A 27,278-nucleotide genomic window follows, 5' to 3' on the forward strand; every position below is an offset into this window, starting at 1 on the left:
GAGCCTGGGCAGGAGCTGCCCATGCTGCCTGGGTTGAGGTGGAGGGTTTAGGGTTTGAGACACTTACAACCACCTCCTCTTCGTCCTTGGGTGAAGAGGAACACGGAGAGCCAGGGAACCTTTCCCTGGCACCGGAATCCAATCCTAAGAAAACACACTCATATTCTGAACTGGTTCAAAGCCACATCCATGTATAACACTATGCAGTATCTAGTACATTTACTATAATGGTAATACACTGGTTATTACATGGTTATTACTGGTCATATGGGCAAAACAGATTATAAGTGTACCTTTCTGGATGATGAGCCTGGCCTTGTAATCGTCGTTGCAGGTACTGTTCAGGATGTCTCCCACCCTGGTGGTCAGGACCTGGCAGACGGCCCCTAGTCAAATCAAAATGTATTTAATGCAGGGGTGTCAAACTCATTCCATGGAGGGCTAAGTGTCTGCGGGTTTTAGTTTTTTCCTTTCAATTAAGACCTAGACAACCAGGTTAGAGGAGTTTCTTACTAATTAGTGACCTTAATTCATCAATCAAGGGTGGAGTGAAACCCTGCAGAAACCCGGCCTTCTATAAAATGAGTTTGACATTTGATTTAAAGTAATTCTTCACACATAACATGTCTCCAAACACTGTATAGAAAAAATTGAAAAAAAGAGAGAAAATGAAAATACCATTACTGACAATAAGATAAAAAAAAGTGGAATGTGCGGGTGAAAAAGACGGTAAAAACAACAAAATATCTAACCTAGTGCCTCCTTGTTGTCATCAGAGAGGGAGAGGGAGCTGGAGGACTTGAGGGTCAGGAAGCTGCCCTTCTCTAACAGAGCGGCCCACCTCCCACGGGACTCTGCCCCCTCCTCTCCAAGGTCACGTGACCAGGTGGAGTCGCTGTCCCACAACTCGTTCTCGCTGGATTTGGGGGTCTCCCCCCAGCCGTCCCTATACATCCAGTTGAAGTTGTCATTCCACATAATGTCTCTACCCGGTGGGGTGGTCGGCAGACCCAAGAAGTACTCCAGCAGATTCTTAATGGCCCGTTGGATGAACATGTACAGCACATCTGTGAAAAATTCATCGGAGAGCCTACGGTTGGCAGCCAGGTCTTTCAGGATGGGCTCGGACCTGCTCTGGCGGGCCATTGGCCTCCTTCCCATACCGGTGTCCAGAAGCATCTGATACACCTTGCAGATGAGCTCCTTCCCAAAGTAGTGGACCTTCCCCCTGAAGATCCTGTTGACCAGCTTCCATGAGGACAGGATCTGCCCTAGGGGCTCCACTGGTGGGGTTAACTTCATGTCCGTGATGTCATTCAGTGAAACATCATCCTCACTGCTGAACTCCTGGTGGAGTTCCCGGTCAGTGTCTGAGTGCGTCAGATGAAAAATAACATCAAAGATGTTACTGGCTGTGACTCCTGCCTCTCTGTGGCCGGTGGTGGGAGCGGTGGTCTGCCTACTTCTTCTGCCGCCATGCCCAGACCGGGGAATGCTGGGAGTGCTGGCAGTCTGGGTCGTGTCCATCTCCCCAGCAGGGCTGCTGGTCTCCCCAACTTCCCCTGGCCTCTCCCCAAGCAGGGCAAGGACAGGGAGAGACCCCTCGCTAAGGACTTTATGGACGTCGCTTTCCTTGGGCTTCCTCACTGACCCCAGTTCTCCCAAATCTGGCATATTGGACCTGCTCGATCCCTGCGATAACCCAGGGCATCTCCCATTCCGGCTGCTGTTGCCTCTTCCAGACCTCATGTGGTGGATCCGTCTGGCGGCCTCCTGGGCACTCTCACAGGTGTCCCTGAACAACTCTGAGAAGATGCTGGAGAGCCTCTCTTCGGTCAGACTGATGTCTGGATGGGTGTTCTCCAGATCATCCTCAACAGAAAAGAAGAGGTCCTCCTGGGCCATTTTCAGGATGTTACTCACAGACAGATCTGCTATGCCCTGAAGCTCCTTGTCGGTCTCAGAAGGGGGAGTGGGCGGCTGCCCACCCAGGAGCCTTCCCTTCGGCTCAGAACTCCGCTGGTGGAACTCGCTGGAGATGATCTGGAGCTCACCTGACCCCCAGCGGGACGAGTTTGACGACTCTGGACTGGAGGTCCTGATCAGAACCATCACTGGGAGGAACACCTCATTGGAGACACACACCACCCACTCGATGATCTCGTCCAGGTCACCTATTGTCACGTTCTTAGAAAGAGAAACAGAAAACAACAAAAATGACAGCTAGTAGTTTTTATTTTAAAATAGTTTTTTCACATGATCACTCCACCTTTGACAGCAGAAGAAATGGGGGACTTACTATTTGTTTGAGGAAGTTCCTGATAAGCTTTCTCTTACTGGAAAACAAACACCAGGAATCATTGGCAACTTAAACTAGTGCTTACATAGATCATATTTTTTCTGCACATAATGAGGTTCACAGCAGGACTCACGGGTGAGACTTCAGGAAGTTTGTTAGAGAGAACACCTCAGGTCCAATTGGACGGGAGGCATCATCGCTCTTAGCCTCGGACGTGACATCACTCTTTGGGGTCAGGAGGTCATCAACAGATGAAGAGGAGATCATTTTCTCCCCATCAGGTGTCAAGGGACATAGGGGTTCTGAAACAGAAGACAGTCAGAATTACCACCGAACAAGCTAGTAACCACAGAAACGATTCTATTGAAGTTGTATAATCAGGAATAAACACTGTGTCAGCAACACCCACCTGTTGTCTCCATTTTAGTAACTTTAGTGCCCTTCTTGATAGCTGGCAGGACACCTACAGAAAGAGAATCGTAGACATTAGTGGATCCTTCCACCATATATCGTTTTAGAATTCTATCAATAAATCCAGGTATTTTGGAAGTGGAGATGAATACTCACTGTAACTGGTTGTTTGAGTTAGAAGAGTTTGAGGCAGTGCCAACATACCAGCTACTTGGCGGCTTAGTTTTTTCACCCCATACTTAGCCTCCCTAGACCTTCTAGCCTTGATAACCTCTGTGGCCTTCTTTTCTGCCTTTGCTATATTTGCCTCTCGGCTGGGCCTGGGGCCTTGCGGGGGCTTCGGCACAAGGTTCTGAGACAAATAACAACAGTGGGGCAATCATATCACCATAGAAACCACATTTTTCACCATATGCATGATGGTACTGACTGACATGTCACATAAGGGTTAGCCTTAGAATTAGAATCAGAATTAAAATCTGAATTCCAATACTATTAGTTCTAACTAGTAGGTGGTCCCATGTGTCTTAATGGCGTTATTATCGCGTTGTAAACTGGTTTTCAACCTGTCGTATTACTAGATTGCAACCAACTAGCCTCCGTGACAACCAGACGTTTTGCAACAGAACTAAAAGATGTTTCTTACCTTTCGAGGGCTATCCTGGAGGCAGTCTACCAGGGCAGGCAGGCTTAGTCCATCATGGCCAGCAGAATGGACATCTGCCTTTCGAGGGCTATCCTGGAGGCAGTCTACCAGGGCTGGCAGGCTTAGTCCATCATGGCCAGCGGAATGGACATCTGTCTGGAGCACTTGCTCTCTAGCACTAGCTTGGAGGGTCCAAGCCTGGGGTATAGGAACATAAGGAAATACATAGAACTCAAGCCCTCCATTATTATGCCCACTTTTCCAACTATAAACCATAACCTTAGAATTACAATCAGAATTCAAATCTGAATTCCAAAACTATTAGTTCTAACTAAACTCAGCAAAAAAAGAAACATCCTCTAACTGTCAACTGCGTTTATTTTCAGCCAACTTAACATGTGTAAATATTTGAATGAACATAACAAGATTCAACAACTGAGACATAAACTGAACAAGTTCCACAGACATGTGACTAACAGAAATGGAATAATGTGTCCATGAACAAAGGAGGGGTCAAAATCAATAGTAACAGTCAGTAACTGGTGTGGCCACCAGCTGCATTAAGTACTGCAGTGCATCTCCTCCTCATGGGCTGCACCAAATTTGGCAGTTCTTGCTGTGAGATGTTAACCCACTCTTAAAAAATGAAATAAGAAAATGTTACCCCACTCTTCCACCAAGATTGCTTCACATTTCTGGGGGGAATGGCCCTAGCCCTCACCCTCCGATCCAAAAGGTCCCAGACATACTCAATGGGATTGAGATCCGGGCTGTTCGCTGGCCATGGCAGAACACTGACATTCCTGTCTTGCAGGATATCACGCACAGAACGAGTAGTATGGCTGCTGGCATTGTCATGCTGGAGGGTCATGTCACGATGAGCCTGGAGGAAGGCTACCACATGAGGGAGGAGGCAGTCTTCGCTTTAACGCACAGCGTTGAGATTGCCTGCCGTAAAGAGCACTTTTTCCAGTCCTGTCTGGTCCAGCGACGGTTGGGTTTGTGCCTATAGGTGACGTTGTGCCCGGTGATGTCTGGTGAGGAGCTGCCTTACAACAAGCCTACAAGCCCTCAGTCCAGTCTCTCTCAGCCTATTACGGACAGTCTGAGCACTGATGGAGGGATTGTGCATTCCCGGTGTAACTCGGGCAGTTGTTGTTGCCATCCTGTACCTGTCCCGCAGGTGTGATGTTCAGATGTACCGATCCTGTGCAGGTGTTGTTACACGTGGTCTGCCATTGCTGTCTGTCCTGTCTCCCTGTAGCGCTGTCTTAGGCGTCTCACAGTACGGACATTGCAATGTATTGCCCTGGCCACATCTGCAGTCCTCATGCCGCCTTACAGCATGCCTAAGGCACGTTCATGCAGATGAGCAGGGACCCTGGGCATCTTTCTTTTGTTGTTTTTCAGAGTCAGTAGAAATGCCTCTTTAGTGTCCTAAGTTTTCACAACTATGACCTTAATTGCCTACCGACTGTAAGCTGTTAGTGTCTTAACGACCGTTCCCCCAGGTGCATGTTCATAAATTGTTTATGGCTCATTGAACAAGCATGGGAAACAGTGTTAAAACCCTTCACAATGAAGATCTGTGAGGATATTTGGATTTTTACGAATTATCTTTAAAATACATGGTCCTGAAAAAGGGACGTTTCTTTTTTTGCTGTGTTTAGTAGGTGGTCCATGTGTCTTAATGGCTTTATTATTGTGTTGTAAACTGGTTTTCAACACGTCATATTACTAGATTGCAACCAACTGGTCTCCGTTACAACCAGACGTTTTGCAACAGAACTATAAGACGTTTTCTTACCTTTAGGGGGCTGTCAATGGGGCAGTCTACCAGGGCTGGCAGCCTTAGTCCATCATGGTCAGTGATGTCTGTCTGGAGGACCTGCTCTCCAGCACTAGCTTGGAGGGTCCCAGCCTGGGGTATATGAACATAAGGAAATACATTTAACCTTAGCCCTCAATTAATTATGCCCACTTTTCCAACTATAAATCATATCAATCTGTTTTTACAGCATATAGGTTATACTACCAAGAAGATAGCCTCATTACATATCAGGAGGGATAGCCCCAGAATGAACAAACATTTTTTTTATCACTTATGAGACTTACTTTTAGAATAATTTTTCTCAACGGTTTATGATTTCTATCCATTGTGCTTTCAGGCACCCTTCAGATTGGACCTGACATTTTTTTAAATAAACAAATACATTTTAAAATACATTTCAAACATTTTTTTTACAACATCTTGGCCAGTTATGCTGTACTCACACAGAATGTCTTTGTCCACTGAAAGTGATTTATTTGAACATGAGGATGACTGTCCTTTGCAAAGCATCAACTCAACTGAGGCAAAAGTAGCGCACTGAACATTTTCTTGAGTTCGTTTACGTCATAGGCTTCTTATATTCCATCGTACATTATGACGTCAACTACAAAAGCACAGAGCGACCACTCCGGGAAATTAATGCATTGTTTCTGATCACATACGATATCTGAAAAATGTTTACTATGTAACCCAATTAATTTAGGTTCAGTGAGGTTTTATCGTATTATATGGATAAATGTTGCCCTCTGTTGGCCATAACTGATATATTATAGTCAAATAAATCAAATCATTGATGGGTTTGGTGAGGGAAGACAGATGTAGTAAGCTGATATGATCAGGGCATGCACACATATTGCCCATGAATGAATACATGTTTTAAGCCAAATGTCTATTTGTCCAAGACAGTCATTGTTACGCCATTGCCCAAATTGCCCAATATAGCTTAATGTCACACATCTATCATAATTTATACAAACTGGATGAATGCAGGCTGTTGGTTTGTAAATGTTGTAAATAAATATGTATATAGTATGCATATGTAACAGTTGTTAAAGTACTATGTGAATTTCACCAGGTTCATATATTAATATGTCGTGTTGATTTGTTATTATGCATGCCTGCATCCTGGCTGAAGTGGAGTGTGCTCAAATCATTTTGTATCCTGAGAGAGGTAGTCACGCTTTTTATGTCTTCAGAAAAGTTGGATTATTTTCAGTACAAAGTCATACACACAGTGTTTTGTTCATGAATAATGATGTGTATTTAGAGGTTACTCATAAGTGGATGGTATTGTTAAGATGCACTTGTAATTGTACTTTTTAGGATGATATCAACATTCTGAATTCAACATGTGGTTAATAGCTAGCTAAGGTATTAGCAGGCTATTTATTGTATGTGTGAACGATGGCTAGCTCCTCGAATGATCCCATTCCCTCCTATTGTGTATCTGCTGTAGAAAGAGGCCACGATTCGCAGAACATATGTGCTCTACAAATGTTTTATTTCCTTTTGGATGCAGGTATGTGGTTTTATCTTTGTAAAATATGTTATGTATAATAAGGAGAGACTATTAATTTGTGTATTCGAAAGTCATTTTGATGCACTGAGAGAGAAAGAGGCGACGATTCTCAGAACATATGTGCTCTACAAATGTTTTATTTCCTTTTGGATGCAGAGAGTGAGTTCTGCTTGATTAAAACTACCTGATCTCCAAAGTCCACGTCTATAATCTCAATCAACCACACACAACGCAGAGTTACAGCGGTGCAGTATAGCACCGGTTACACATATTCTTATTATTGTTTCATTCACTTATCTTTTTGACCTGCAATGTTAGAGTTCAGATCTTAAGAATTTCACTGTACCCTACAATTACATCTCCGACCGACTAATAAACTAATCGACTAAAATCTAATCTAAATTCAGATTTTTTTCTGGATGAGGAAACCTAGTCATACCTAGCTATAATTTACAGAAATCATAAATATTTACATTATTGCTGAATAAGGCTATCAGTGTACTTTTTTCATACCAGTGTTGTCAAACAAGAAATGATGCCTACAATTTAATTTAGGGCAGCTGGCGAAATCCCGATCGGCATTTGATGCAGATATTGAAAATCAAGATCGGCATTAAATTAGACTGTTCATTTTCAGGCCGGTTTGGTGAGATTGCCTTTAAAATGGACCAATAGTGGCCACGAATACACGAGCACAGTGCTTCTAGACTGCGCATGTGAACCTAGCTAGCAGTGATACTCGAAGCCGATTTTAATTGCATAAAAAATATACAGTATTGAGTCATTTTCAATATCCGCATCAATTGTAAATAAGAAACATCTTTTTCTTTCCATAATGCCCACAAATAGCAGCCATGTTCGAGTATATTTTTGTTAAAATCTTTGCGAAAACCTTGTGCAATCTGGCTAGCTAAACTAACACATTTAGCATTGCGTCAAGCTAACGCTAGTACTAGCACGGTCGTGTCAGTTAGCAGTTAACTTCTGCTAGCAGTGTGTCGCAGGTTGGTTCCGAGAATTACATTTTAGGTCAAGTTAGACCCTAGAAATGTCTTGCTCGTTATTAATTTGAGCCAACGTTATTTCTGAATATTCACCTTGCATTTGGAACCTATTTCCCTTTATAGCACTTTGCTGTCACAAAGTTTGAATGAGGAGGCGGCTGCCATTGTTTGTGCGGAGAGTGAGGCATGATTCCTTGTTCAACTTGATTGAATCGGGCAACTGGCTAACTACTGTAAACTGAGTTGCAGGGTGGTCGCTGGTCCAATCCTTGTTTCCAGCTAGGTAAATTGTAATGATTATGTGCCAAATGTATTCGCTTCCCATTTTGCGTACTGTCCAGCTTTGGTGGTGTGCGTGTATGCTGTAGGAATACACATTAGACGAGTGTTTCCCAAACTCGGTCCTAGGGACCTCAGGGGGTTTTGTTTTTTTCCGTAGCACTACACAGCTGATTCAAATAAGCATCAAGCTTTGATTGAGTCAGCTGTGTAATGTTGGGGGGGAAACGTGCACCCCTTGGAGTCCCAAGGACCGAATATGGAAAACCCTGTGCTGGAAGGTGATGTTTCACTAGGATTCAATTCAGAAAGTGAAATTACAAGAATATGAATCCTCATGTAATATTACTAAGGTTAGATGGTGAGGAATTGTACATAGATTATTGAATTGGCATTTCAATTAACCTTCTGAATTTACTGTATTGTTGATACAGCGCCTTCTTGCCCTTTGTGCTTTTGTCTGTGCCCAATGTTTGTACAATGTTTTGTGCTGCTACCATGCTGTGTTGTCATGTGTTGATGCCTTGCTATGTTTCTTAAGTCTCTCTTTATGTAGTGATGTGTGTTTTGTCCTATATATATTTTTTATGTTAAATCCCAGGCCCCAATCCCCGCAGGAGGCCTCTTGGTAGGCCGTCATTGTAAATAAGAATTTGTTCTTAACTAACTTCCCTAGTTACGTTTCTGTCTTTCAGTCCAACATGAGTGCATCCCACAGGCCATCCTGGGCATGGACATCCTGTGCCAGGCCAAGTATGGAATGGGCAAGACTGCTGTGTTTGTACTGGCCACCCTGCAGCAGATTGAGCCTGTGGACGGGCAGGTGAGTGGTTGAATAATGAAATTAATCTCTACATTGTGGAAGCAGCAACTGAATTGCTGTTACATCCTCCCTCCTTTACTAAAAATAGCTTTCGATGGAGAATCCATTGAGTGCTTTGTAGTTTAGGAATAGGCTTAATCTGTATCTGGGGATACTTGCATAAGAAAGTGTCTAATCGCCAACTTTATTTAACCTTTATTTGGACTAGGCAAGTCAGTTAAGAACACATTTTTATTTACAATGACGGCCTACCCCGGCCAATCCCTAATGACGCTGGGCCAAATGCAGTCTGAATTTGTTCTCCTTTTAATCTCACTGTTTACACTGCTGTTCTATCCTATTGGATAATCTTGTGTGCTTTTTGTTTCTCTGCTGTCCAGAGAGCTCTGTATTAAACATCCTCCCCTACCTCTCTCTCTGTCTACCAGGTGTCTGTGCTGGTGATGTGCCACACACAAGAGCTGGCCTTCCTGATCAGCATAGAGTATGAGTGCTTCTCCAAGTACATGCCTACCGTCAAGGCAGCCGTGGTCTTCGGGGGCCTGTCCATCAAGAAGGACGAGGACGCGCTGAAGAAGAACTGCCCCCACTTTGTGGTGGGAACGCCGGCCGCATCCTGGCCCTCATCCGCAACAAGACCCTCAACCTGAAGAACGTGAAGCACTTTGTCCTGGACGAGTGTGACAAGATGCAAATTCAGACCACAGTAGGACAGGGGAGCTGATGCCAGATGTGAGTGACGGGAGCAAGGAGTAAGTTGAAACGTCACAGAGGAAAGGTCAATTGAAAACGTGTTCCAATGTACCTACTAGCATATCACTTAGAATGCACTTCTAATACACTGTCCTAATAAGTAGTAGTGGATCTTGGAACAGAATGTGATAGATGGTGTGACTTAATTAAGGATTTAGCCAAAACGTAGGAAAGTATTTACATTTTATTTAGTCCTCAGATTTCAGGCTGAGTGGGTTGACTTTTTTTTGTGATGGCCATATTATTTTCCTATAGTCTCTCCCTCAGACATGAGGCGTGATGTTCAGGACATCTTCAAACTCACACCCCACGAGAAGCACCACCCATGTTCAGCGCCACCCTAAGCAAAGAGATCCGTCCTGTCTGCCGCAAGTTCATGCAGGATGTACGTTGAAGGGTTTCTTATAACCCGTGGTTATCTACATGTTCTGAAACTTAAAGTTGCAGTTTTACACACACACACACACACAGAGATGAACCCATCTCCCTAAATTGCAATTTGAAGTGGCAATCGGCAGTATAAACATTAATGAAGCATCTTCCTCGCCCCTGTTTTGGAGGGATGGGTCTGGAGAAATTTAACCACTCTGAAATTCGTAGAGTTATATGCAAGGACTGACCGTCAATGATATCAGAATTATCATTTTGACCATATTTTGAGACTATGTAGTTTATTTTTGCATTTACTTTGTTTACAAGCATTGGAATGAAACAAGCTTGTATTTTGGGTTCTGGTGGGGTACGAAAGTTGAACTAAGCTCATGGGCATTTGTTATTCTTTTCATTTTAAATGTCTAAAAATGGATGTAGAAACTACTGATTGCCCCCTTTTTTTTGTTTTTAAAAGGATTTTGGATATGGCTTAATATTCATGTAAAATGTTCCAATCTAGCCCCTCTAATCTTTGCCTGCTCGTGACTGTCCTTCTCATAAGTGGCCAGAGTTGACCCTCTCTTAACCTGGGTCTGGGGCTCTGGACATTTTCAGGAGGAACAGTCCTGGCATTAAAGCTATAATGAAAAATAAAGTTCCATCCAGCTCTAGTACTTGTAATTGATGTTCACAATCACATTTGTAGTTCTTCATTCACCAACACACAGAATGTGTTTTACTCCTGTTTTTCACTTAATGTGGCTAGGTTTATAAAACTGTCCCAAAGAGTGACACTTTCCCCATGTTCTATTCATTAGGGCACACTAGCAAAATGTTTAGCACTGGAAGTCCTGGTAGTTCCTCCCTGTGTTCTGTTTGGTGCTTAATGAATATCTCCTGTAGCCCATGGAGGTGTTTGTGGACGATGAGACCAAGCTGACGCTGCACGGCCTGCAGCAGTACTACTGCAAGCTGAAGGATAGCGAGAAGAACCGCAAGCTCTTTGAACCTGCTCGAGTTCAACCAGGTACGGACAGAGGTCTTTTCAGAGAATTGAATGCTAAAACGTAATTTATTTTAGTTTTAATCTGAGTGAGTTGAATGTATTTTGTCCATGGAATTGAAAGTCACGTGTTTAAATACAATTTTACTCATTCAAGTGAACTAAGTCTATGCACCGACAAAGTTTCTGCCTGTGAGTTTTATGCCATGTGTTTTTCGTCTTCAGAGTGTACATTTATTTGACCAGGGTAAAGCCAGGGTGCCATATCAGATGCAGCATGGGTTTTGTGCCCCATGTTTGTCTTCGGTGTCTCACTGCTATTTTCTCCCCTGTCTGAAGGTGGTGATCTTTGTGAAGACTGTGCAGCGCTGTGTGGCTCTGTCTCAGCTGGTGGAGCAGAACTTCCCCGCAATCGCCATCCACAGGGGCATGGCCCAGGAGGAGAGGTGGGTTCTGATGTAGAGGAAAAAATCACTGGCTAAACCCTACAGTCTATGCACTTGTTAAAATCTGAGCAATTTTGATTGGTATAAGCAATATTAGGATATTCAAGTCATCTCAGATATTAATAACTGCATAGGGTTTAGGGGTAGATTTGGGATTGGGTCTTGGCTTTCATTGGGAATTTCTGATTTGGACAAAAGAATGTCCTCGACTTTTCCGTAAACCGATAAGTGGTTGAGGAGTGTCAATTCGTTAGTAGGCAAACTGTGTCTTCGCCTCCTGCTGAGGAAGCATAAGTGTCCTTTGCTGAAGTTAAATGAGAATCTCATTTACTTGCACATTTTCTATAATAGTCATGTAGCAGAAGCTGTTATCCAGAGGGACTTAACAATAACTTTCTCTCAGACAACATGTTTGTGGGTCACAGTTTCAGTGTACCTACAGGAGTGAAGCAGGATGTATAATGCCTGGTCTACTTATTCTAAATCTATGGGTGCCCCCCTTCCTCCCCCAGGCTTTCCCGGTACCAGCAGTTCAAGGACTTCCAAAGGCGGATCCTGGTGGCCACCAACCTGTTTGGCCGAGGGATGGACATTGAGCGCGTCAACATCGTCTTCAACTACGACATGCCCGAGGATTCCGACACCTACCTGCACAGAGTGGCCCCGACACCTACCTGCACAGAGTGGCCCGTGCAGGCAGGTTCGGGACGAAATTCATTATATCGGTCCATGGCCCTGGACAGCAGATGATTCTAGATAACGAGATGAATCTAATGAATAAGTTGCTTTGATGGTAAGCTTGAATGAAGAACAGACACATTTGGGCTAATTAGCTAATATCATGTCATCAGGTGAAGCTCCCTCAGACTACCCAAGTTCCCTAAACGCAACCACATTTAGAAGAATAATTGCTTCCTGAATTCCTGGTGTAGCAATAAGCGCCCTCCTGATAATCACGTTTCCATGAATACCAAGGGGAACATGGCTTTAAAATACACACTTCCACCATCCTCCCTCCAAAGGAATTGCAAATTAATGCGATGTGACTAATAATTTATTCTGCAATGGTAGTGAGTGCATTGTCGGAGGGTGGCTAGGCCGATCTGACCCTGATCAGGTCTGTGATTCAATAAGATACAGATTAAAAGGATCACCAGCACTGCTGCGTTAACCTCAAATGGATTACAAACAGATTTAACACTGTACACCAACAACCACGGATGCCCTTGCATTTGCCTAGGCATTAACAGAAAATACACACATAAACGATACACAGTATGTCCATGGGATTGGTTTAAGCCTCACTTTCCCAAAGTAGATGAACCAACCAGATCCCCTTTTCTGGGGCACTGATCGAAACTGATCTGGGACCAGTATAGTTAGTGTGGCGTCAAAAAGAAACCATCTGACCTATTACTATTACACCTGTGCCACTTTGGTACAATAGCCCCAGTACATTGTGTCACCAGTTGATTGTGTGTTCATTCAGCTCTATATTAACACCAAATGAAACCTCCCTCTGGGGTTACAGAACAGGTCTGAATTGTTTGCCACACACACTGGAATGGGCCAATAGAGAAGTGATGTTAATTATACTCCCAGAGAGAGTGAACTGAGGTGAATCATTCCTGTACATTACCAGACACCAGTGACCCTAGAAAACAAGTGCAACCAAGACAACAGCTCTGGTGAAATGGTTGCCCGGGCTTGTTTATCATAATAAAGGGCAAGGCCCTGTTCACCTGACTAGGTGGGGACATAGATGGGGGTGCGTGGTATTGGGCGTGGCCAACAGCGCCTTCTCCGACCAACATTTTTAGAGGCCCTCCCATGGCAGCAGAAACAAAATGTTGCTTTTTTAAAACTATTTTGTCTGCTATTCGCAATTCTAGACATTTTGCCATGGGGAAAAGAACGTATTTTACAGTTGAATTAAGCTAGTTTCCTGCAATTCTACACATTTAGCCATGGCTTGTGTTGTGTTCTTATGCTACACTTCATGACCAAAAGCTTGTCAAACATCTCATTACAAATCATGGGCATTATTTTAGAGTTTGTCCCCCCTTTGGTGCTATAACAGCCTCCACTCTTCTGGGAAGGCTTTCCACTAGATATTGGAACATTGCTGCGGGGACGTGCTACTTGCTTCCATTCAGCCACAAAAGCATTAGTGAAGTCGGGCAATGATGCTGGGCGATTAAGCCTGGCTCGCAGTCGGTGTTCCAATTAATTCCAAAGCTGATCGATGGGGTTAAGGTCAGGGCTCTGTGCAGGCCAGTCAAGTTCTTCCACACCAACCTCGGCAAACCATTTCTGTTTGGAACTCCCTTTGTGCACGGAGGCATTGTCATGCTAAAACACTGGAACTAAAGGGCCTATCCCGAACCATGAAAAACAGCCCCAGGCAATTCGTTATTCCTCCTCCAAACATTAGTTGGCACTATGTATTGTGGCAGGTAGCGTACTCCTGGCATCCGCCAAACCCAGATTTGTCCATCGGACTGCCAGCTGGTGAAGCGTGATTTATCACTCCAGAGTGCGTTTTCACAGAGTCCAATGGCAGCAAGCTTTACACCACGTTTCCAATTCACAATAACAGCACTTACAGTTGACCGAGGCAGCTCTAGCAGGGCAGATATTTGACAAACTGACTTGTTGGAAAGGTGGCATCCTATGATGATGCCACGTTGAAAGTCACTGAGCTCATCAGTAAAGGCCATTCTACTGCCAATGTTTGTCTACAGAGATTGCATGACTGTGTGCTCAATTTTTATACATCTGTCAGCAAAGGATGTTGCTGAACTGTCCGAATCCACTACTTTGAAGTGGTGTCCACATACTTTTGTATATATAGTGTATCTGAGTGACTCAAACATTATAACAAAATCAATTGGGGGCCCCATGCCAAGACATTTGGGGAATTTTAGGGGAAACACTGCAATGTTGTTTTTTGTAATATTATCACCCCTCTAGTATGTGATGTATCAGTTATACTGATCTGTAGCATCCTGTATCTGGGCAAATATTGGTTTGCTTTGTGAGTAACTTTAACTAGTTGCCATTCCATTTCCGCTTTATTCCGTGCTGTAATGTAAAGTGCTTCCAAAATAATATGAACAACAGACTAGAAGGGAGCTTGTAATAGCTGCAGTAGGGCAGGATACCTGAGTTTTAGACTTGATATGTCAGGTCATGGAGTTGCTCTCAGTATCTCAGCGTCAGCAGGATAATGGAGTGGAACCTTTAGCACAGGGCAGGCCTCTGCTGATCGCTACAACCAACCAACCAACCACAGTGAGAGAGTCGGTGTGATGAACAAATAGTCAGAACCTCCTACTACGGTCCTTATTGTGGCATTCAGCAGTTTTGTACGGCAGAAGCACGCCACAGCCAAGCCAGTGTAAAACACAAAGACTTAATCTGACAACATCACAAAGGCATATTAGTTTACCATTCATTCACAGTTCACCTTAGCATGGATTGCCATAACAACAGCAAGTAGCAGGGATGATGAGAAAGAAGTGAGGTTTACACAGCTGTGTGTAAATGCCAACTGTCCCTTTTACTGAGCTGTAATGTTCAAATGTCCCATCCGTGTGTGGTAATCTAGAATAGTGTTTAATTTCAAGACAAGGTCATGAGGCTGTGTGAAGATCAGGTCATTGTTTTCTAGAGAGTTAGTGTTTCACTCTCTGTATGGTGAGTTCATTTCCTAGATAAGGTTAAAAGAAATGACTTGATTTCTCACTCAACACACCCTGTGCTGGTGAAATCTACCCAGCGCTTTCACTTGGTGGTGCATGTCTCTAGTCTGTTCTATTCTAGCATTTATAATATTAACAATTATTAGCCTGAAATGCAAGGTAATTTATTCCTTGAAAAGTAGTCCCCAAAAAGACCGAATGCAGATGCTTGGGGCAGAATACTTCACTTTTTTTATAGTCAGCCATAATACCTCTTCCATAATAAAATGTTTGAGATCTTTCGCTCTCATCTTTTGGAGTAAAGCCAACCCAAGGGACACCCATTTCTGACTACAATATTCTAACGGCTGTAGCATGACTTCACTAGCAAAAAGAATACATCTGAAGGACAAATAACCTGCGTTGTATAGAATACAAAGAACTGGCTGAGGATGTAATTAGGTAGGCTTTTGCCTGTTTCAGTTTGTGTGATGGCACTTACCAGGATTTCAGGCCAATATGCTAATGCCTATGGCTGCTACCTGTACAACAGGCTCTCGCGCTGCAGATGATGCTCCAGTATCTGTCACCAATTCAAATGTCAGTTCAATCCTATGTCTTGCAGTGCAATGTGATAGAAGAAGGCTATTCAAAACATTGCAACGATTGTATAACGATATATGCAATGGAGGCCGCGCAAGTGAAGAGGCTACAATGTGTCCTCTTATTTCTGTGGGTAAAACTGTAGGCTACAGAAAAATAACGGGGTTTGTAGCCTATTTCGGCTATTTTTTATTTTTTTTGCCTTCCCTTTTCATTTGAGGGGCTTATTCGCTTTCCGGAAATATGCAAATGAAGACCATTGTATTAATTCGACAAGAGAGAAATGAAGCAGTATCAGCACCGCTGTCGCAGAGTAACCTCTGATGAAGATTACAACAGAACATGGCCAAGATGTTCAAATGTTCATAAATGACCAGCATGGTCAAATTATAGGTCTGGGACAGGTAGCACGTCCGGTGAACAGGTCAGGATTCCATAGCCGCAGGCAGAACAGTTGAAACAGGAGCAGCAGAACGGCCAGGTGGACTGGGGACTGCAAGGAGTGATCATGCCAGGTAGTCCTGAGGCATGGTCCTAGGGCTCAGGTCCTCAGAGAGAGAGAAAGAAAGAGAGAATTAGAGAGAGCATACTTAAATTCACAGAGGACACCGGATAAGACAGGAGAAGTACTCCAGACATAACAAACTGACCCTAGCCCGCCGACACATAAACTACTGCAGCATAAATACTGGAGGCTGAGACAGGAGGAGTCAGGATACACTGTGGCCCCATCCGATGATACCCCGTGACAGGGCCAAACAGGAAGGATATAACCCCACCCACTTTGCCAAAGCACAGCCCCCACACCACTAGAGGGATATCTTCAACCACCAACTTACCATCCTGAGACAAGGCTGAGTATAGCCCACAAAGATCTCCGCCCCTGGCACAACCCAAGGGGGGGTGCCAACCCAGACAGGAAGACTCAACCCATTCAAGTGACGCACCCCTTCTAAGGACGGCACTCTATAGTGCTTTAGAGATTTAATATATAAAATGAGGGAATTATTCAAATGTAACTCTTATTATGTCAATTGCAATTAGGTTAGGGCATTATTATAGCCTATACTGGCTATAATGACTGGCACAGTGAACATACTCATAACAATGATACTGTAGTAGACAGCAAATTGACCTTAAGAATCTATAGCATGCAGGTGGGTCTGTAAAAAAAAACTCAAGAAGAAGAAGATCAAAATAGCTGCAAGTTGTGTTTATTTAATTAAATGGGGTGTTATAAAATGAGTTGTGAGTAGGGGGGTTGTCTCTCTCCCTCTTCTGTTGGCTTTGAGAGTTTATTTAGAAAGTGGGTTGGGGGAGGTGGCAGCAGGGTTTTCCCAAACTCGTCTTCTGCACAGTTACTATTTGCATTTTTTTTTGCAGGGGAAGCAAAATAGTTTTGCCAGGGCGGCTGTGATCCGCGGGAGGAGAGACTGTTTTTTCTTAGGCTCATCTGCAGCCACAGTACCTGAACAGGTGACAGAGAACAAGGCATGAAATCAGGGTCGTGTTCATTAGGGTCACAGTAGCAAAATATTTTGAAACAGAAAACAAAAACAAGCATTTGTTAATGGCAAGTTCAAGAAAGTTCCTCCCTGTTTTAGTCCGCTGTCTTCCATTTAGTGGCTAATGAATAAGACCCTGATAACTTCATCATAGTCTCCCGTCCTTACATTACAATAGTGTGCTGAAGACAGATGCACATGTTGACTGACAGAAATGAGGACTTACTATCATTGCCAAGAGGAGACACCTTGTTCTTCTTCTGGTTCTTGTTATTTCCTCGCTTCTTCTTTCCTGACTTCCTCACTTCTTTCTTCATAGCCTCTTCCTTCTCTTTCTTCTTAGTAGAGAGAGAAACAGATATGAGTCGATGCCTCACAATCAAACAGCCCAAATAACAAAATGATCTACTAGTTCTTGGCCGTCTCACCTGTGTGGAGGTGATGTCCTCGAAGTCTGTGGAGAGGGCGCTGCTGATGGGCTTGGTGCTTTCAGAAAGGTAGCTAATTACCTGGGACTTTTCAGAGATGGCTGAGCTTACACTGGTCTTTTCCAAACCAGTGCTGTCATCAGCCATCTCCTCTAGGTCCTCTTCTAGGGTTTCCCTCCAAGCCAGGAGCTCCTCGGTGAGGGTGACGTCACTCCTTGAGGAGGTTGAGGAGTGTGACCTCCCACTACCACGGCTCCTCCTGGCTCCAAAATGGCCTTTGAAACTCCAGTCCTCGGAATAGTAATCTATGACTTGTGTGATGGTGTCCGCCATGCACCTGATGGCTCCCTCGCTACCAGAGCGTGCGGCACGCAGTTGAGCCCGGTTGGAGTCCGAACGCAGGGACAATCTTTTAGCCGCAGTCTTCACGATGGCCTTCACCGCATCCTCACCACTGAATTGGATGCTCTCCTCCAGGCCAAAGACGACAGAGATGTCAGCATACTTCAGGGCATGCTGGACCTCCACAAAGAGATCCTTCATCAGCCTGAAGGGGTCATTGGCCCTCCTTGTCTGGGGGGACTCTGAGGCCTCCAGTCGGCACATGATGCCGTGGAGAATAAACTTCAGAGTCTGGGGGCTCATGACGGTGGCCCAGGGAGTGCTGCAAAGGAGGATGTGCTCCTTGCCTGGTAGGAGGGAGGGAATCTTCTCCAGGGGCCCTGCCTGTTCTTGGTGGGCATCAGGGAGCTGTCACTCATCTCGGAGACCTCAGCCCCCCCCACCTCTTCTTCCAGAGTCTGGGCAGGAGCTGCCCATGCTGCCTGGGTTGAGGTGGAGGGTTTAGGGTATGAGACAGTCATGACACTTACAACCACCTCCTCTTCGTCCTTGGGGGAAGAGGAACACTGAGAGTCAGGGAACCTTTCCCTGGCACCGGAATCCAATCCTAAGAAAACACACTCATATTCTGAACTGGTTCAAAGCCACATCTATGTATAACACTATGCAGTATCTAGTACATTTACTATAATGGTAATACACTGGTTATTACATGGTTATTACTGGTCATATGGGCAAAACAGGTTATAAGTGTACCTTTCTGGATGATGAGCCTGGCCTTGTAATCGTCGTTGCAGGTACTGTTCAGGATGTCTCCCACCCTGGTGGTCAGGACCTGGCAGACGGCCCCTAGTCAAATCAAAATGTATTTAATGCAGGGGTGTCAAACTCATTCCATGGAGGGCTAAGTGTCTGCGGGTTTTAGTTTTTTCCTTTCAATTAAGACCTAGACAACCAGGTTAGAGGAGTTTCTTACTAATTAGTGACCTTAATGCATCAATCAAGGGTGGAGTGAAACCCTGCAAAAACCCGGCCTTCTATAGAATGAGTTTGACATTTGATTTAAAGTAATTCTTCACACATAACATGTCTCCAAACACTGTATAGAAAAATAAGAAAAAAAGAAGAGAGAAAATGAAAATACCATTACTGACAATAAGAGAAAAGAAAGAAGGGGAATGTGTGGGTGCAAAAGACGGTAAAAACAACATAATAACTAACCTAGTGCCTCCTTGTCATGGGAGAGGGAGCTGGAGGACTGGAGGGTAACTTTAGTGCCCTTCTTGATAGCTGGCATGACACCTACAGAAAGAGGATCGTAGACATTAGTGGATCCTTCCACCATATATCGTTTTAGAATTCTAGCAATAAATCCAGGTACTTTGGAAGTGGAGATGAATACTCACTGTAACTGGTTGTTTGAGTTAGAGTTTGAGGCAGTGCCAACATACCAACTACTTGGCGGCTTAGTTTTTTCACCCCTGACTTAGCCTCCCTAGACCTTCTAGCCTTGATAACCTCTGTGGCCTTCTTTTCTGCCTTTGCTATATTTGCCTCTCGGCTGGGCCTGGGGCCTTGCGGGGGCTTCGGCACAAGGTTCTGAGGCAAATAACAACAGTGGGGCAATCATATCACCATAGAAACGACATTTTTCACCATATGCATGATGGTACTGAGTGACATGTCACATAAGGGTTAACCTTAGATTTAGAATCTGAATTAAAATCTGAATTCCAATACTATTAGTTCTAACTAGTAGGTGGTCCATGTGTCTTAATGGCGTTATTATCGCGTTGTAAACTGGTTTTCAACCCGTCGTATTACTAGATTCCAACCAACTAGCCTCCGTGACAACCAGACGTTTTGCAACAGAACTAAAAGATGTTTCTTACCTTTCGAGGGCTATCCTGGAGGCAGTCTACCAGGGCTGGCAGGCTTAGTCCATCATGGCCAGCGGAATGGACGTCTGCCTTTCGAGGGCTATCCTGGAGGCAGTCTACCAGGGCAGGCAGGCTTAGTCCATCATGGCCAGCAGAATGGACATCTGCCTTTCGAGGGCTATCCTGGAGGCAGTCTACCAGGGCTGGCAGGCTTAGTCCATCATGGCCAGCGGAATGGACATCTGTCTGGAGCACTTGCTCTCTTGCACTAGCTTGGAGGGTCCTAGCCTGCCCACTTTTCCAACTATAAACCATAACCTTAGAATTACAATCAGAATTCAAATCTGAATTCCAAAACTATTAGTTCTAACTAAACTCAGCAAAAAAAGAAACATCCTCTAACTGTCAACTGCGTTTATTTTCAGCCAACTTAACATGTGTAAATATTTGTATGAACATAACAAGATTCAACAACTGAGACATAAACTGAACAAGTTCCACAGACATGTGACTAACAGAAGTGGAATAATGTGTCCATGAACAAAGGAGGGGTCAAAATCAAAAGTAACAGTCAGTAACTGGTGTGGCCACCAGCTGCATTAAGTACTGCAGTGCATCTCCTCCTCATGGGCTGCACCAAATTTGGCAGTTCTTGCTGTGAGATGTTAACCCACTCTTAAAAAATGAAATAAGAAAATGTTACCCCACTCTTCCACCAAGATTCCTTCACATTTCTGGGGGGAATGGCCCTAGCCCTCACGCTCCGATCCAAAAGGTACCAGACATACTCAATGGGATTGAGATCCGGGCTGTTCGCTGGCCATGGCAGAACACTGACATTCCTGTCTTGCAGGATATCACGCACAGAACGAGTAGTATGGCTGCTCGCATTGTCATGCTGGAGGGTCATGTCACGATGAGCCTGGAGGAAGGGTACCACATGAGGGAGGAGGAATTCTTCCCTTTAACACACAGCGTTGAGATTGCCTGCAGTAAAGAGCACTTTTTCCAGTCCTGTCTGGTCCAGCGACGGTTGGGTTTGTGCCTATAGGTGACGTTGTGCCCGGTGATGTCTGGTGAGGAGCTGCCTTACAACAAGCCTACAAGCCCTCAGTCCAGTCTCTCTCAGCCTATTGCGGACAGTCTGAGCACTGATGGAGGGATTGTGCGTTCCCGGTGTAACTCGGGCAGTTGTTGTTGCCATCCTGAACCTGTCCCTGTGCAGGTGTTGTTACACGTGGTCTGCCATTGCTGTCCGTCCTGTCTCCCTGTAGCGCTGTCTTAGGCGTCTCACAGTACGGACATTGCAATGTATTGCCCTGGCCACATCTGCAGTCCTCATGCCGCCTTACAGCATGCCTAAGGCACGTTCATGCAGATGAGCAGGGACCCTGGGCATCTTTCTTTTGTTGTTTTTCAGAGTCCGTAGAAATGCCTCTTTAGTGTCCTAAGTTTTCACAACTATGACCTTAATTGCCTACCGTCTGTAAGCTGTTAGTGTCTTAACGACCGTTCCCCCATGTTCATAAATAGTTTATGGCTCATTGAACAAGCATGGGAAACAGTGTTAAAACCCTTCACAATGAAGATCTGTGAGGATATTTGGATTTTTACGAATTATCTTTAAAATACATGGTCCTGAAAAAGGGACGTTTCTTTTTTTGCTGAGTTTAGTAGGTGGTCCATGTGGCTTAATGGCTTTATTATCGCGTTGTAAACTGGTTTTCAACACGTCATATTACTAGATTGCAACCAACTGGTCTCCGTTACAACCAGACGTTTTGCAACAGAACTATAAGACGTTTTCTTACCTTTAGGGGGCTGTCAATGGGGCAGACTACCAGGGCTGGCAGGCTTAGTCCATCATGGTCAGTGATGTCTGTCTGGAGGACCTGCTCTCCAGCACTAGCTTGGAGGGTCCCAGCCTGGGGTATATGAACATAAGGAAATACATTTAACCTTAGCCCTCAATTAATTATGCCCACTTTTCCAACTATAAATCATATCAATCTGTTTTTACAGCATATAGGTAATACTACCAAGAAGATAGCCTCATTACATATCAAGAGGGATAGTCCCAGAATGAACAAACATTTTTTTATCACTTATGAGACTTACTTTTAGAAAAAAATTCTCAACGGTTTATGATTTCTATCCATTGTGCTTTCAGGCACCCTTCAGATTGGACCTGACATTTTTTTAAATAAACAAATACATTTTAAAATACATTTCAAACATTTTTTTTACAACATCTTGGCCAGTTATGCTGTACTCACACAGAATGTCTTCTTTGTCCACTCAAAGTGATTTATTTGAACATGAGGATGACTGTCCTTTGCAAAGCATCAACTCAACTGAGGCAAAAGTAGCGCACTGAACATTTTCTTGAGGTCGTTTACGTCATAGGCTTCTTATATTCCATCGTACATTATGACGTCAACTACAAAAGCACAGAGCGACCACTCCGGGAAATTAATGGATTGTTTCTGATCACATACGATATCTGAAAAATGTTTACAATGTAACCCAATTAATTTAGGTTCAGTGATGTTTTATCGTATTATATGGATAAATGTTGCCCTCTGTTGGCCATAACTGATATATTATAGGCAAATAAATCAAATAATTGATGGGTTTGGTGAGGGAAGACAGATGTAGTAAGCTGATATGATCAGGGCATGCACACATATTGCCCATGAATGAATAAATGTTTTAAGCCAAATGTCTAATTTGTCCAAGACAGTCATTGTTACGCCTTTGCCCAAATTGCCCAATATAGCTTCATGTCACACATCTATCATAATTTATACAAACTGGATGAATGCAGGCTGTTGGTTTGTAAATGTTGTAAATAAATATGTATATAGTATGCATATGTAACAGTTGTTAAAGTACTATGTGAATTTCACCAGGTTCATATATTAATATGTCGTGTTGATTTGTTATTATGCATGCCTGCATCCTGGCTGAAGTGGAGTGTGTTCTTACGTTTTGCCCTGCATGCTCAAATCATTTTGTATCCTGAGAGAGGTAGTCACGCTTTTTATGTCTTCAGAAAAGTTGGATTCTTTTCAGTACAAAGTCATACACACAGTGTTTTGTTCATGAATAATGATGTGTATTTAGAGGTTACTCATAAGTGGATGGTATTGTTAAGATGCACTTGTAATTGTACTTTTTAGGATGATATCAACATTCTGAATTCAACATGTGGTTAATAGCTAGCTAAGGTATTAGCAGGCTATTTATTGTGTGAACGATGGCTAGCTCCTCGAATGATCCCAGTCCCTCCTATTGTGTATCTGCTGTAGAAAGAGGCCACGATTCGCAGAACATATGTGCTCTACAAATGTTTTATTTCCTTTTGGATGCAGGTATGTGGTTTTATCTTTGTAAAATATGTTATGTATAATAAGGAGAGACTATTAATTTGTGTATTCGAAAGTCATTTTGATGCACTGAGAGAGAAAGAGGCGTGGATTCTCAGAACATATGTGCTCTAGAAATGTTTTATTTCCTTTTGGATGCAGAGAGTGAGTTCTGCTTGATTAAAACTACCTAATTTCCAAAGTCCACGTCTATAGTCTCAATCAATACAGCGGTGCAGTATAGTACCGGTTACACATATTCTTATTATTGTTTCATTCACTTATCTTTTTGACCTGCAATGTTGGAGTTCAGATCTTAAGAATTTCACTGTACCCTACAATTACATCTCCGACCGACTAATAAACTAATCTAATCGACTGAAATCTAATCTAAATTCAGATTTTTTTCTGGATGAGGAAACCTAGTCATACGTAGCTATAATTTACAGAAATCATAAATATTTACATTATTGCTGAATAAGGCTATCAGTGTACTTTTTTCATACCAGTGTTGTCAAACAAGGAATGATGCCTACAATTTAGTTTAGGGCAGCTGGCGAAATCCCGCCTTCTTCGTTGGCATTTTCAAGATCGGCATTAATTTAGACGGTTCGTTTTCAGGCCGGTTTGGTGAGATTGCCTTTAAAATGGACAAATAGTGGCCACGAATACACGAGCACAGTGCTTGTGTACCCTGTGAACATAGCTAGCAGTGTGATACTCGAAGCCGATTTTAATTGCATAAAAAATGTGCAGTATTGAGTAATTTTCAATATCTGCATCAATTGTAAATAAGAAACATTTTTCTTTCCATAATGCTCACAAATAGCAGCCATGTTCGAGTATATTTTTGTTAAAATCTTTGCGAAAACCTTGTGCAATCTGGCTAGCTAACTAACACATTTAGCATTGCGTCAAGCTAACGCTAGTACTAGCACGGTCGTGTCAGTTAGCAGTTAACTTCTGCTATCAGTGTGTCGCAGGTTGGTTCTGAGAATTACATTTTAGGTCAAGTTAGACCCTAGAAATGTCTTGCTCGTTATTAATTTGAGCCAACGTTATTTCTGAATATTCACCTTGCATTTGGAACCTATTTCCCTTTATAGCACTTTGCTGTCACAAAGTTTGAATGAGGAGCCGGCTGCCATTGTTTGTGCGGAGAGTGAGGCATGATTCCTTGTTCAACTTGATTGAATCGGGCAACTGGCTAACTACTGTAAACTGAGTTGTGTGGGATTCTGTGTTTCACATTATAGCCATTACCATATGATTAAATATGATCTGATGTTGGTTGTGTGAGGTATCTGCATTTGTGCACTGGAGCATCCATTATGAGATTAAACACCTGCTTGCTACTTGCCTGTTTGTGTGTGTGACAAAAACTGAATAACATGGTGTGACTTGCATGTTGCAAAAGCAGATAACAGCCCAGCAGATGCTTTGTCCTTGTGGTTGTATGTAACAATATTCAGCACATTGGTGTGACTTGCTGTATCTTACAAAGTTGTGGTTAAGCAGGCATAGGGAGGGGTGGTCATCACGAGGTTTAACTGAGATGGAAAAATACTGAACAACACAATAGCATGAACTGAGCAACTGTTATAACTAGGCTGCGATACCAGAACAGTAAGAATCTATACATCGACAGAGGGAGGACTCCAAGAAGCGCCAAGAGGCGGGGACCCGCCTGAGCGTCTGCGATAGGCTGAGCAAGTTTAAACCACGCCCAGCCTCTACTGTGATAGGCCAACAGGCGTGTTGGAACTATGTCCATCACAGTATTAGAACAACTGTTTACGTACATCCTGTCAGTTCACCACCTAAAAACGCTGTGCGGAAGAAAATATGGAGCCTCACCTCAGACAGTGCTGAAAGTCTACTTCAGCTACATCCGACCCCTCTTTGAATACGCCCTGCCAGCCTGGATAACAGCTTCACCGCAGCAGATGAATCGGCTACAGATAGTCCAAAACATGGCAGCTTCCAGACTACCAAGATACATCAGCAACCACTACGTTAACAGCATATCTGGACTGACATCAATCAACAATAGACAGTCAATCATTGGCCAGAAGTTCATCAACAGAGCCACTCACAACCCATCATTGAAGGAAGCCGTGGGACAGGCCAAATGGACCACAGATACACCCATGTCCATAATGCCGAAGCTGACCTAGAAGAGAGGAAGAAAAAATACACAAAAAAACACACAAAAAAAAAGTGTGTATGAAAATGTGTAGATATATGTGAAAATGTGTAGATATATGTGAATGCACTCCTTAGCACCCTGACCCCTCTCCCCATGCACAGAGGTGGGCTATAATTTTAATGGTGTTCTTTTATCCCTCTTTTTTTCCTTTTCTTTTCTTTTTTACCTCTATTTTTAAAACAAAACACCACGAACTCATGTCGGGAAAAGCAAAAAGGCGAAACTAATCTACAACCGTTCTGATAAAAACCTTAGGGCATTCAGCCTCGGGGGATGCCCTGCTGACCACACCCTTCTTCCTTGTTCCTGGCCTGCCCTGCCTCTTCCACCAATCCAATTGTTTCTTATGGACAGAAAAGAGCAGAGGCTCTGAGCTGTCCGATCAGGTCCATTGTCTACTTGTGCGATCCTGTCAGTTCTCTGTTCTGCCCTGCGTGGTATTACAGCGAGCCCGTATATACGAAAGTTGCATTTGCCATTTATTACTTAGCTAATAAAAAATACATAGTATACAATCGGTGACTCATTGTTTTATTTATCCTGATAAGTAGTAGTGGATCTTGGAACAGAATGGGGTAGATTTAAAAAATATATATATATTTCACCTTTATTTAACCAAGTAGGCTAGTTGAGAACAAGTTCTCATTTGCAACTGCGACCTAGCCAAGATAAAGCATAGCAGTGTGAACAGACAACACAGAGTTACACATGGAGTAAACAATTAACAAGTCAATAACACAGTAGAAAAAAAAGAGAGTCTATATACATTGTGTGCAAAAGGCATGAGGAGGTAGGCGAATAATTAAAATTTTGCAGATTAACACTGGAGTGATAAATGATCAGATGGTCATGTACAGGTAGAAATATTGGTGTGCAAAAGAGCAGAAAAGTAAATAAATATAAACAGTATGGGGAAGAGGTAGGTAAAGTTGGGTGGGCTATTTACCGATAGACTATGTACAGCTGCAGCGATCTGTTAGCTGCTGAGATAGCAGTCTCCAACTTCAGCAATTTTTGCAATTCGTTCCAGTCACAGGCAGCAGAGAACTGGAACGAAAGGCGGCCAAATGAGGTGTTGGCTTTAGGGATGATCAGTGAGATACACCTGCTGGAGCGCTTGCTACGGGTGGGTGTTGCCATCGTGACCAGTGAACTGAGATAAGGCGGAGCTTTACCTAGCATGGACTTGTAGATGACCTGGAGCCAGTGGGTCTGGCGACGAATATGTAGCGAGGGCCAGCCGACTAGAGCATACAGGTCGCACTGGTGGATGGTATAAGGTGCTTTAGTAACAAAACGGATGGCACTGTGATAAACTGCATCCAGTTTGCTGAGTAGAGTATTGGAAGCTATTTTGTAGATGACATCGCCGAAGTCGAGGATCGGTAGGATAGTCAGTTTTACTAGGGTAAGTTTGGCGGCGTGAGTGAAGGAGGCTTTGTTGCGGAATAGAAAGCCGATTCTAGATTTGATTTTAGATTGGAGATGTTTGATATGAGTCTGGAAGGAGAGTTTACAGTCTAGCCAGACACCTAGGTACTTATAGATGTCCACATATTCTAGGTCGGAACCATCCAGGGTGGTGATGCTAGTCGGGCGTGCGGGTGCAGGCAGCGAACGGTTGAAAAGCATGCATTTGGTTTTACTAGCGTTTAATAGCAGTTGGAGGCCACGGAAGGAGTGTTGTATGGCATTGAAGCTCGTTTGCAGGTTAGATAGCACAGTGTCCAAGGACGGGCCGGAAGTATACTGAATGGTGTCGTCTGCGTAGAGGTGGATCAGGGAATCGCCCGCAGCAAGAGCAACATCATTGATATATACAGAGAAAAGAGTCGGCCCGAGAATTGAACCCTGTGGCACCCCCATAGAGACTG

At 43.6% G+C, this 27,278-nt stretch overlaps 1 long non-coding RNA gene and 1 pseudogene across 1 annotated transcript; one reads left to right on the forward strand and one right to left on the reverse strand.

Moving 5' to 3' along the window:
• Window positions 1-32: 32 nt before the first annotated feature.
• Window positions 33-800, reverse strand: LOC116355462 (uncharacterized). Its single transcript, XR_004204468.1, has 3 exons — window positions 753-800; window positions 294-386; window positions 33-144 (listed from the first exon to the last, which is right to left on the reverse strand). It is a non-coding gene; the product is annotated as an uncharacterized LOC116355462 (long non-coding RNA).
• A 7,416-nt stretch (window positions 801-8,216) lies between these two features.
• Window positions 8,217-13,470, forward strand: LOC116355463 (ATP-dependent RNA helicase DDX39A-like; annotated as a pseudogene).
• The last annotated feature ends 13,808 nt before the right edge of the window (window positions 13,471-27,278 follow it).

Source organism: Oncorhynchus kisutch, linkage group LG20, assembly GCF_002021735.2.
Source record: "Oncorhynchus kisutch isolate 150728-3 linkage group LG20, Okis_V2, whole genome shotgun sequence".
Lineage (NCBI taxonomy): Eukaryota > Metazoa > Chordata > Actinopteri > Salmoniformes > Salmonidae > Oncorhynchus > Oncorhynchus kisutch.